The 11400-nt window shown below is 49.3% G+C and overlaps 1 protein-coding gene across 1 annotated transcript in view; it reads right to left on the reverse strand.

Moving 5' to 3' along the window:
- Positions 1-6629, reverse strand: part of NCOA6 (nuclear receptor coactivator 6) — a 44521-nt gene extending 37892 nt beyond the window's left edge. Inside the window, exon 1 of the mRNA XM_066561897.1 lies at positions 6589-6629. The gene's annotated coding sequence lies outside the window, so the exon portion shown is untranslated. The remainder of the gene's footprint in view (positions 1-6588) is intronic.
- Between the last annotated feature and the right edge of the window lie 4771 nt (positions 6630-11400).

The raw sequence follows: 11400 nt of genomic DNA on the forward strand, positions 1-11400 counted from the left end.
CTGAAAGAAAACCATCACATTTCATCAGACAGTGATGTGAAATAACAGAAATACTGAAGACACTGGTGAATAGCTCCATTTTTAATATGCAGTTTTACACCAAGTCAAACGCTCACTCAGCAATGTTAAAAGCACATATTACTATATTCAGATTTGAACAGCAAAGCCTGAGGAGCTTGAAAAATCAACCTTTTATTACAGGCAGAAAATGGAATACTTCCTTTAGCTGGAAATGACATTCTATTCTTCTAAACAGGGCAAGTTCTATCTAGAATAATGTATTTATTTAAGTCTTAGGACAAGCTCATCTTGATCAAACTAATCTTCAGAACAGAGACACCAGCACAGCCAGGGTGCCCCTCTGCTCATCCTGAGCAGGCGCCTAAACCAGCTCAGGTTCAGCTCATTCCAGAAGCACCTCAGACACTGCTGCTGCAGGTGGCCAGCATGGAGAGGTGAGTCCATCCCTAGGCCCTGCTCCTGGGCTCACCAAGCTGCACTCCAGCTCCTGGGATCATAAAAACACAGCAGTAAAGCTAAATGGCTTTGGGACAACAAAACACCGCCCCTCGAATCAACGGCGTTTATAGGCACAGCCCAGGGTGCCTCTCAAGGAGATTTTCTGCTTATGTGCTTGCCTGCTCATCAGTGGGGAAGGGGATCAGCCACAAACAAACAGGGGAAGCAGAAAATGGAAAAACACTCAGAAAGAAAAAGCAGAGATTTGTTGTCTTCTATCTAGACAACAAAGCAAAATTGCTTTAAAAGCATTTTTGTGCTGTAGCCTGTGCACTTTGCACCAACCCAGCACCTCAGAGAGGAGGAAAGAGGTTTTACATTAAATCACATCATAGAGGCTTTGCAGCACTTTTAATGGTCATCTAACACTTTTCAACCTGTCATATCTTCTTGTATTTCTAAGTAATTGTAACTCAGGAAGTGTAGCACCAAGTCAAATGCCTGATGGATAAACCACAAGCAGTGACCAGTTTCCAGCCACATGCACCTGCCCAAATACCATGACCAGACACCAAGCTGAGGAGCAAAATCAAAATTTGAAATAGGAAAATTTAGTATTGTTGTATAAGCCAAAACTAAAAAAGGTTTTCACATTCTACAGCAGATACTGCACTAGTTCTACCTTTTCACCCTTTTCACAAAAGGATGTTCCACAGCCTAAACAAACTGGCTGGTTACCTCCAAGCCAGGCCAAGACTTCACAGGAAAGGCTGGGCCATGGAAAAGCTGTTTTTATGAAGTCTCCAAGGTGCAGCAGCCAGTCCCCATGCTGAAGGCCTGTGCCTTAGCCCAGCAGGGTGAGGGTGATTTTGGCTAAAGTGTGGGGAAGTGGAGGGAAGAAAAAAATCTTTTCAACTCCTTGGTGCAAGGAACCAAAGGGATTTTGTTCCTTCATTTCTCCCTTCTGAGTGTCCCTCACCACGACACCCAACTGCTCCAAAGAAGGACTGGGAAAGACAGGCTGCCCTAGCAAAATCCAGTGAGACACTGAGGATGGTCAGCATGGGCTATGGGAAGAAGAAAAAATAACTGCTGCTGTGTCCATTCCCATTGCGCACACGGGATTAAATTTGGCTAAGGAAAAGAAGTAATCAACATTGGTTCATTAACTCCAACTTTCGCTACAGTAAATTATCTGACAGACCTGGATACTGAGCACACATCTTAACAGACCCCAAGGAATCACAGAAAGAGCCTTGTGAAGTGTTCCAGCTACAGAAGAGTTTTGTTTAGAGTTAATGCTTTCCCAAACACAAAGAAAACAAACCAAGCACGTCTCCAGCAAGGCAGGCTTCGTTCACTCACACTGCCACAGAACTGGTCACTGCTCCTCACACTGGTCTGCTGCACTCCCACAGCCCTCAAACTAAAACACTGAAACCCAAATGTTTCTGACAAAGAGAAAATTACAGCTTGTTATAACACACATAACTCTTTGCAGTGATATCCTGATGTAGTCTGACAGCAGGTTTAATGAAACATCAGTTTGTTAAAGGTTCAAGAAGTTTGCTGAAAGCCCACAACTCATGCCAAGCTGCAATGGACACGCCTCAGCTGAGCCATTCAGTTTTATTCCAACAGAATTTGACTGCTGAGGTACTCAGGACGGCTCTAAAAAGCAGAATGATAACTTTAGAATAAGCAGCTAAGTTAGCCATGTAGAAATTACCCCTTTCAGCAGCTGAGATACAAACCAAGGCAGCTACCAGGCACAAGGGAAATGGGAATCAGCAATTTTCTTGGGAGCTGCAGTCCACCCAGCACAATATTTGGTCAATCAATTCCCATTAGCTGAGTTACTAATTTCCCATGGTAAGGATATTTTCATTTGGAAGAAGCACACTGTGAATACTGACAGAGATTTGCAGTACATAACTTTCCACAAGAATCCACCAACGCAATCAGCAAACAAAATGAGATGCTATTTAAAATCAGGAGCATCTTGACTGTATTTGATCTTGCCTTCAAAAGTTATGAAAAATGCCTTTTTAAGTAGCAATCTGTGTTCTGTGCTACAACAAGCTTTTTATTTAAACCAGAATTTAACCACTACCAGACCTTTCTGGGCTGACACACCCCACAGGTGCTCCTTTATCACCAAATTCTCACACCAATATATTGGTGTTCCTAAACACCAATATTACCAGCCCAGAAATCCATGTGATCATCAGAACTGAAATAAGGTTTGACTGAAAACTGCACCTTCTGCAATATTATTCCTTCTTACATCTAATAAACATCCAGGAAATCTCAGGGAAGCTTTTCAAATTCTGAAATTATGTAAAGAACGAAAAAAGAATTGAAGCTAAAACAAACAGCTTAGAAGTAATTATTTGATAGGACACACTCAATATCAAGGAGTCTCTTTTCCCTGACCAAAAAACTAATCTTCATATAACAGAAGTAGGTACACCTTTGGTTAAAATCAAGATTATTCTGATTATTTCCTGACTGCATAAAAACTTGCAGCTTATTTTGCGCTGCTCTGGGCATTTAGAAAAATAGAATTTCAAGTGTTATTTATTGTCACTACTGCCATTAAGAACCACACAAACAGCTTAGGACCTTCTGGTAAAATGTGGATGCAACAGAATTGGAGAGCAATGCATTCTTGTAGGGATGAGAAGGGCTCTCCCAAAAAACTTTTCAAAGAAACATTTTGCCATGCACGGCAAGGGGTAGGAATGAGGCAGTCTTCAAGGTCTCCCCCAACCCAAACCATTCTGGGATTCTGTAAATGCAGACCAGAGGCTTAACTCAGTCTCTGTGAGCACCACACAGAAACCACAATGAAAAACACAACCTTACACCAGCTGTGTGGTCCTGGCAGGTTTAATTTTCAAAACAGTAAAATTATAAAATTCAAATGATTTGCATGGGACTTGGAGAATTCAATAGCATGCATCTTTTGGTGGAGTAACTAGATCCCTTTCATCCTAAAGCTTCAGGTCCCATATATGCAACTGAGCATAAGCAACTTCCTGTCCCAAACTACTGGTTTACATAAATTAGTTTAGACAAGGTACCATTCATCTCCAACAATTTTCTATTTTTCATACCAATCAAATCCAGAGCCTTGTGTAGGGCTATGCTTCAGGGCACTCATGCCAGCTGGAGAACCAGGCAACTGGTCTCAGGTGTGAGAAGATGATGGCCCTCATGAGCTGTGGAGTGTCTCCATCCCTCACCCCAGCTCCCAAACCAACAGCACTGTCACACACTGGTTGCCTTTCTTTTTCCCCAAATGCATAAAGAAGAGTTATTTACTAAGTTACAGCCTCAGGGCTCTCACATACACATGACCAATTCAGTTCTTATTCCTAGTTTTGATTACTACAGCAGCAATTTTTGATGTGCCATCAGCAGGTGGGATGCTGTTCCACTAGATGGAAAATGATGGAAAATGATTTCTCAATTGACTGAGAAAAATCCCCAGCTCCTGGACCTCTGGAAAACTTCCACTACCAGCCTGCATAGTCCAAATCTTAGATTAACTTTAAACTCTAGCAGCATCACTCCAATTAGCCAGGGCACAAGACAATCTAAGTTATCTTCATCCTCTTGAGCTAAACCTCCAGCTCTCCACGCAGGAACATGCTGACTTCGTGGCTGAAACATTCAGTTATCTGCAATTAATGGGTGGCTCCTGCTGAAGAACATCAGTGACCTGCTCTGGAGGGAACAGCAGAGTCTGCAACAGTGACAAGACAAAACACAAAATATCCACGGCTCCAGTAGAGCAAAGGTGACTTGCTTGTCTGGCTGGTGGAAATGGAGAGACTCGCCTGGAGATGGAAAACACCTCACCTGATGAAGCATCTTCCCTTCTGCCTCAACTTGGTATCATCTGGGGTTATTCCTCCTTCCACTGCTGGCCCTCACCTGTTCCCAGCCCTACGCTCTTTCTCATTCCTTCTGCTCCAGCTGCACATAAAGGAAAAAGCTTATGCTTGAAGGCAGTTTTTGCAGCACCGAGGGTCAAGTCTGCTGCTCAGTGCCCTACACACCAGCAGGCCTCCTCACACCATCCCTGCACCACAGCTTTGCATTTCTCAACAGAGACCACAGGATTTTGAAAGACACCCTCATCATGCCTTCTGCCCTTCAGAGGTTCTCCAGTGACTTATAAAATTTCACCATTCTCAATGCAAACTGTTACAGCCACGTTAAGTCTTCAATCCCTTCAGCAGCAAAGCCTTTGCCACTGCAAATCTATTACATTTAGTGAGTCTGTGTAATTGGGTTGCAACTCCAGCTTCCATCCAAAAGCAATTGCTGTTGTACTAGAAAATCAAAATATACTGCCAATTTAAGGTTTAGTTGTCATGTTGAAACATTCAACATCTCCCACTAAGGCAGGAACCTTTGTCATGCTCAGGCAGCACAAAGAATGGCATTACATCCCTTCAGCAGAATTTACCTCCACAACCTGTATTTTCAAATATTTAAGCCACTGAAAAATGGAAAAACCAACACTTCCAGATGCACAAGGACCTGGAATTCTTTGGCTTCTCTACTCACAGTAGTTTCTTATGTTAGAGAAGCATCTATGTTTTTACTAGAAAGATGTAAAATTACTCCATCACCTGGAAGCCTGTTGTAAACAACCCCTTCCTCCAAGTCCTACAGAAGGACAGGCCTTCCACAGAGAGTGGCTGGAGAGTGCTGCTGGGAGATTTCTGCCCAAGTCCAATGCCTAACAGAAGACCCTTCCTTGGGCTCAAAATACTAAGAAATGTCATTTCTCAACTGAAGGTCAGGCACGCGCGCAGCCCCCCACGTTGTGATCCTTCCTCTCCTAGAGGAGAGCCCGTACAGTGTTACTGTAGCACATTTCCTCCCGGAGCCGGGGAAGTTTCCGAGGAAGGCACACGGCTCAGTGGATACTTAGAATCCCTGGCAAACGCCTCGAGCCGAGCTGCAGGCACTGCGGCAGCCCCCAGGCCGCAGACCCGGCCTGTTTGAACACACGTCCTGAAACCTTTGGTTCTCATTCCACAAGATATGTAGAAAAGCTGGGACCATTTGCCATAACTTGAGAAGAGCCGCCAAATCCAAAGGTTGTGGTCATTACACATGGTAACCTTTATGGAAAATGCCAGGTTTGTTCTTTGTGGTTGTTTTCTCATATAGGAAATACTGAAAGGTGCCTCAGTTAAAGATCCAGTCAGAACAACACACAATAATTGCAAAACCAACAAGAGGTACGGTCTTTCTTCTATGAGAGGTTTTACGACAATAAAACCTCTGAGAAAGTTTTAGAAAAACAGAAATTCAAATTCCCTACAGTTCCCGGCAAGGGGAATGACCAAAATGCGCCTACGAGGAGGCTGAGGGGTTATGGGGAGACAAAGCTCATCAAGCTCCAAGCTGCTGCCAGGATGCAGAGCCACAGAAGAGATCTGTCCTTCCATTCCCCAAAGCAGCGGGAAGGAATCAGAGCCCCGAGCTTGCTGAGATGGTTTTAAAGTAGCTGAAATTTAGAGAAACGCAGCAATCACACGGAGGAAACGAGTGAAGAGCCTTTTTCCGACTGGTTTAAGAGCCACGGAGGACTCGAACAAAAGCGAAACGTCAACGCGCCCCGGCTGACACGGCACAAAGCCGTCACCGCCCGCATGAGGTCAGGGCTGAGGGACCGGCTCACACAGCGGCCGGACCGCGGGCAGCTCCCGCGGCTGACAGCGCTGCCAGCCCCGCCGCGCTCCCTCCCGGGCCGGCCCGAGCCGCGGCCTGGGAGCGCGGCCGAGGCGGCTGCGGGCCGGGCAGGGTCGGCTGCGCGCCGGGCGCTACGGGGCCGCAGGCCGCGGGCGGGCTCATCCGCCGCACGCTGACAGGCTCCTGCCGGGCGCCCCGGCACCGCCGGCGCCGCCGAAACGCCCCCGGCCCCGCCGCGGCCCCGCCGGCGGCGCGGGCCCGGCACCGCTCCGCGCCCCGCCAGGCCCCGCCGCCCCTTCCCCCGCGCCGCGGGCTCGGCCTGAGCCCCGCCCGGGCCGGCCCCGGCCCCGGCGCTCCCGGCGCTCCCGCCGCCGCCGCCGCGTCCCGACCCCCGCCCCGCCCTCCCCTCACCTGGACCCGCCGCCGCCGCCGGGGGCGCGCGCGGGGCCGCGGGGGCGCGCGGGGCGGGGGTCGCGCGCGGCCCGGGATCCAGCGCCGCTCCGCCGCCTGCGCCGCGCACGTGACCCGCGCGCGCCTGCGCCCGAGCGCGCGGGGGCGGGGGGGGGCACCGCGACCCCCGGGCGGGCCCCGGGGACAGCGAGGGGACACAGCGGGAACCGGCACCGGAACGCAGCGGGGACAGCGAGGGGACACAGCGGGGACACAGCGGGGACCGGCACCGGAACGCAGCGGGGACAGCGAGGGGACACAGCGGGGACACAGCGGGGACCGGCACCGGAACACAGCGGGGACAGCGAGGGGACACAGCGGGGACACAGCGGGAACCGGTACCGGAACACAGCGGGGACACAGCGGCACCCGCCCCGCTCGCCGCACGGCAGCCCCGCCGCGTCCCCGCCACAGGGACCCCGCTGGGCTCCCCCGGCACGGAAGAGCTGAGGGGACCCGCGGTGGCGGCTGCTTCTGGGAGTGCGGACAAACTGTCTGCCGGGTGAAGCTGCAGAAAAAATAATAACTGGGGCCTTTATAGGAAATTTCCAGGAAATTAGGTTTTTAATTCGGATGAATTTTAATTCAGAACATTTCATCCAAAGGTCTCCGACTCTTTGAACATCACTGAATTATACGTCATTCTACCAGCGGGGAGGTGGGGAAGAAGCCAGGGAGGGACCTGGTACGGACTCAGCAAAGGCCACAATGCTGAATTTTAATAAAAATTCCATTAATGTGATTAATGAACAGGCCCATGGGCCCAAAATCCCCAGGGGGCAATGCTAGATCCCTAAAATCCATAAATCCCCTCAGCACAGAGGGGTTCCACAGCTGAAGGGACCCTCACAGGGCACACAGCCCTTTGGCTTGTCTTTTTACATCCTTTATGAATATGAGAAATGATAAATACAAAACTTCTGCAATGTCTGGTTTCCTGCCCATGGTTGATGTGGCAGAAAGCTCTTACCTGGCACTGGGGAAGAAATGACACACGTGACAATTCCTATTTCAGGATGGGAAAACAATCAAAAGTCCTTTATGGGAAAAATCAAGACTTTGTTCCTACAGAAGCACATGTGATTGAGCAGGTTCAGTGGCCTGAGGAGGGGTTTCAGGAGAGTTTGTGCAGCTGGAGCCAGCCCTCACAGCCACCCTTGGCTTCCTGTGGAATACTGCTGGAAAAAAACAATGTAAAAAAGGGAATTTTTTCATTTTAATTTTTTATTTTGTAAAACCTTTTAAATACAACAAACCCACGTCTCATCGGGCATTATCGCTTGCAACATAGAGAAAAAACACTTTTTATGAATTCACATATAACTACATTCCACAAAGCCCACCAAAAAAATATTAATGTCATGGTCAGCACAGGACTCATGTGGAGCATTGCCTCTGCTGGTGTGTCAGAGCTGCGGGCAAAGTGCCCCTCCCTGGCTGTGCAGGGGGTGAGGAATCCTTCACTGCTCTGCTCCTGCCTTTTTGTGCCTTCCACAGCCCCTGGGGAGCAATTCCAGCACCTCTCCAGTGTGCTGAGACAGGGGCAAAGCCCCCCCAGCCCTGAGACCCTGCGGGATGTCAGGTGTGAGGAGATGGGGATCAGTCCCAGAGAGGAGCATTCCATTCATCTGATCATCCCTGGCAGTTTCCATTTGCCTTCATGAGGATGATTCCCAGGCCTTGCCTAGTTCTGCTCCTGGGTTTTGGGACTGGCTGGAAACCCAAGGAAGCTGAGTGAAAATTTCTTTGGTACCAAGAATTAACCTTTCTTTCCCAAGTGACTTGTTTTCCTTGTTTCATGAGACTCTTCTTAAACCAGCTGCACTGAACTTCCTTGTCCAGCCTCATCCTCCCCAAAAAGCAACCTCCAACAGAGAGACAGCACTGCTTCCAAAAAGCTTCCAAAACTTCCCACTCCTGTTGCTGTTCTTGTCATGCCAGATTGTCCCTCAGATTCCTGGCTTGTTTGGTTTTATCTGTATTATGCACATTAGTACCAGGCACGTCTCAAAATCCCTCAGCAAACAAGAACAAGCCAAATGCTATTTTCCAAAACCTTACTTTTCTGGAAGCACAATACTGAGGTGTCCCACCAAGATCTGCTCAAGCCATCCAAGTGCTGTGGCTTTCTGTTCTGGGATTGAGGGATCCCACAGGGACAACTCTCCTGTGCCTAATCACAAAGGGAGTTTGCAAACAAGCCCTCCCTTCCTTAGCAGCCTGAGGCCTGAACATCCACCTCACTCTTCAGAGCACGCTGCTTCCCATGGCTTCTGATGCTTCTGCTCACTGCTGGGAAAGACCAGAACTGCTTCAGTCTCCACATAATTAAAATTAACCCCAAATCTCTTAGAACAGCCTTGCCACAAGGGTAAGGAAGCAAAAGCAAAGGGGAGCTGAAGGGACACCAGGGTGACAGGACACAACCAAAGACTTTTTGAGGCATCTCTGCTGGAGACTGGCAGTTGAAGGACCCCCAGGTGGCCTTGGCACCCGTTGGCAGAGGGACAAGGGGGCAATGTGATGTGGAGGGGGGAGAGGGAAGAAACATGGGGCAGCTCCAGACATGCCAGATCACATCCCTGTGCGCTGCAGGCTGAGCTTACTACACAGCCTGGGTGTTCCTGGGTCTGCCCAGGCTCTGCACAGCATAAACAACACAGGAGCAGCTGTGGCTGCCCCATCCCTGGCAGTGCCCAAGGCCAGGTTGGACAGGACCTGGAGCAACCTGGGATAGTGGAAGGTGTCCCTGCCCAGGGCAGGGGCTGGAACTGGATAGTCTCTAAGGTCCCCTCCAATCCAAACTATTCTGTAATTTTTTTGTCATTCTGTTTGTGGAACTCATCCAGGAGCAGACCCTCAGTTTGCTTGGGATGCTGAAGCTTTGCTGCAAAACAATGACACAGAATGAGACCAGAGCTCCTGCAGGGAAGGAGGGCTACCTGCAGCAGAGACAGGTGTTTAACTGCCTCATTGTCCACAACAGAACACAAATGCATTTGATATCATGACAATCAAAACTGTAGGTTTATTTACCCTCATTTTCATATGGCAGTGTTTTCAAATGACAGGTATTACACAGAAAAATGACTTGAACACGATAATTTCCCTCTAACACTGGTACAGTGCTCACTTGGAGAGAAGGAAGGGAGATGTGTTGCACTGCAGTCACTCTCACTTTGGATCTGGTGTTTTGTTAAACTGTGAGTGTGGTGAGAAAGAGAGGTGGGCAGTTGGCCACAGGTGAGGCAGGGTTGCACAGGAGTTTATCTCTCCTCCTCCACTCCGAGGACATGGAAAGGTGGAACCTGCTGGCTGGGGAGTCCTGCCTGGGCCAGGAACACTCCTGGTGGGTGAAGGTCCATGGCTGCCCAGGAGCTGTTGTAACACAGGACACTCCCCACAGGAGCCAGGGTCAGCCCTGCCAGGACAATCTGCACCTCAAAGTGCTGTGACCACTGCTGAGCCCTTCGAGGGCAGCACGTGTCAGGGCTTTGCTGCTCCTTCTCCACCTGCCCTCCACACAAGTGTGCTTCATTTCTACCGGTGGCTGCCCCTCTGAAACCAGCTCTGCCTGGCATAGCTTTCCTTTCTGTGAAAAATGCGTATTTTGTGATTGGCTTTTCACAAACATTAAAGTGAATGTTATATGTGTTGTGTTAGAAAGTAATGCTGTATTACTCTCTTAAGTAGTATGTTACATATAGTTTTAGGTTATGAAAATGTTAAAATAGAAACAGTGCTATGTAAGATACTTTTTTTAAAGAAAAGACTTGCAGCGAGATAGCAGCCACAGGACACCTAAATTTTTCAGAGATAAACAATTTATTGCTCTCTTATCAGAAGAAATGAACTTCTTCCCGCCTCAAAGGCACTGTTAAGATTCAGAGGAAGACGTTGAAGATGACCAGACAGAATCCTGTATTTAAATGGAATTTATGCATCATGTATGAAGTGTATGAATGTGAAACAGGTTATTGTTTTTAAAGGTTAATCCTCGGTTAATGGGTGTCCCTTTTTGGGCTCATGCTGCCCAGAAAAATGTACCCTGACATCTGTGACTCTTTGTCTCTATTGTCTCGTATTGTCCCCATTCAAATTGTCCAAATTTTTATTACTCTAATTGTATTACTATTTTAAAAACCATTTTATTACTATTAAACTTTTAAAATTTTAAAAACAACTTATTGGCGTTTTTCACACTTTCCCTGCCTAGGGGCCATTTTCCATCACTGAGCTATGGAAGAGCTTTCCAAAGCCACTGGAACGCCTGGGTGCTACAGGAGCTCTTCCTGCTCCGTCTGATTCTTCGCAAAACTTTACAACCCCTGCGTGGTTTGGAAGTTGATAAAAGCGATGCAGGTTCGTTCGCAGGGTGTTTGCCGAGGCCTGCGTGTCCCGGAGCAGCCCCGTTGGGCCGGGCAGCAGCGGAAGGGGGCTCTGAGATGATCTGGGCGCAGTCTCCAGCGGGTACCCGGAGGGTGACCCGGCCGGCCGGCACTCGCTGGCACTTCCAGACTTGCTGCCCCAGCTGAGGGACCCCTCAGGTGACACTGGCAGAGCTGCAGGACGCCGGTCATCACCGCTGGGACGGGCACCCGGAGCTCCTGGCCCAGCAGCGGCTGCTCCGTGCCCTCCCTGCCCCGGCGGTGCCCTGGGCACGGGCAGGACGCGCTGCCGGAGCTGCTGCAGTGCGGGAAGAGCCGCTGTGCCCAGGGCTGCCCACAGCCGTGCCCGGGGTGCCTCGGCCTGTGCCCAGCCATGGCAGCAGGG

The sequence above is a fragment of the Molothrus aeneus genome, chromosome 17, assembly GCF_037042795.1.
Source record: "Molothrus aeneus isolate 106 chromosome 17, BPBGC_Maene_1.0, whole genome shotgun sequence".
Lineage (NCBI taxonomy): Eukaryota > Metazoa > Chordata > Aves > Passeriformes > Icteridae > Molothrus > Molothrus aeneus.